At 36.2% G+C, this 1,279-nt stretch overlaps 1 non-coding gene across 1 annotated transcript; it reads right to left on the bottom strand.

The window, feature by feature from the left end:
- Positions 1–254: 254 nt before the first annotated feature.
- LOC145676867 (5S ribosomal RNA) lies at positions 255–373 on the bottom strand. The gene has a single exon (XR_014129495.1). It is a non-coding gene; the product is annotated as a 5S ribosomal RNA (ribosomal RNA).
- Between the last annotated feature and the right edge of the window lie 906 nt (positions 374–1,279).

Here is a 1,279-nt window from a genome sequence, read left to right as displayed (position 1 = left end):
AATAATTTACTTTTAAAAAGTGGTAATACATTCCGTGTTAAGTATAGTAGTAGGTGCACACGGATCGGAAATCAGGTTATTTTAATGTGCCGTGCAAATAAACAGGCTGTTAGTGTAAGAAATAGTGGGTATAACGCTTAGAATATCGATTAATCGCTATGAAATAATGTTGATAAATTATCTCTTGAAAGTACTATAAAATTAATGTTTCTAGTATTTTCGTACTTGAAGGATAATGAAATTTGAAAAAGAGATGCCAACAGCACCTGGTGTTCCCAGGCGGTCACCCATCCAAGTACTGACCAGGCCCGATGCTGCTTGACTTCGGTGATCGGACGAGAACCGGTATATTCAGCATGGTATGGCCGTTGGCAACTACCTTTTCTTCAATGTCCTGTTAAGGAAGTATGTTTTAAGTAAGAATTGACATTATTAACTATAAAGGCAAGCATATTAACGTCGTTAACATTACTTGGAATATACTAATATTCGAATAAATATTTGAATGTTCGAATGATGAGTGATTCGGATGTTCATAGTGCCACTATGTCCTATCGAGTTTACTATCACGAACCACGTATGAAATTGTATATAAATAAATAAAAATAAATCCTTTATTAAGTATTGATTACAGGAAAAAGGCAAACTTACATTCTTTAATGTACACAATGAAATGTATGAAAGATATTTTTAAGATATGTTTCACTTACCCTTTATAACGCAAGGTAGTTTTCAGTGTAGCATCCTCTTCAGCTGCGAGATAACGTAAGGCAGATGATCATTCAGTCGTGAAGCACTAAAATGTAATATACATTTTAACTATTATCGATAAGAATTATTTACTGCAGGGATGCAAATAAAGTGAGGCAAATTAGTAAATAAAAACCGATACTGTAACTGATAATGTAATTACGTATCTGTATTAGTTGTATATACAGTAATCGCACGATTATCCGCGGAGTTGGATGTTGGCATAATCGCGCATAATCAGCAGTATGAGCAGAAAAGGGAAATGAAATGAAATCTTTAGATTTACGTCGCATACTTATACCGGTTACGCTAAAGGAGACGGTGATGATGAGTACTGAATGAAGAAAGTGGGAGGAAACGGGAGAAACCCGAGAAAACCCATGAGCACGGTCTTTATGCACGACAAAGTTCACACGGCACGAGCTGGGATTGAACCAGGGACCCCAAGCACCGGAGGCCAAAAAAGGGACAAAAAGTCTTTCGTGCAACTTTCGTTTTCGGTAAAAAGTTTACACATAATTTAGAAAGA

This window comes from Thermobia domestica, unplaced genomic scaffold (assembly GCF_964235325.1).
Source record: "Thermobia domestica unplaced genomic scaffold, izTheDome1.hap1.1 HAP1_SCAFFOLD_447, whole genome shotgun sequence".
Lineage (NCBI taxonomy): Eukaryota > Metazoa > Arthropoda > Insecta > Zygentoma > Lepismatidae > Thermobia > Thermobia domestica.
This window is presented reverse-complemented; position numbering and strand designations above follow the sequence as displayed.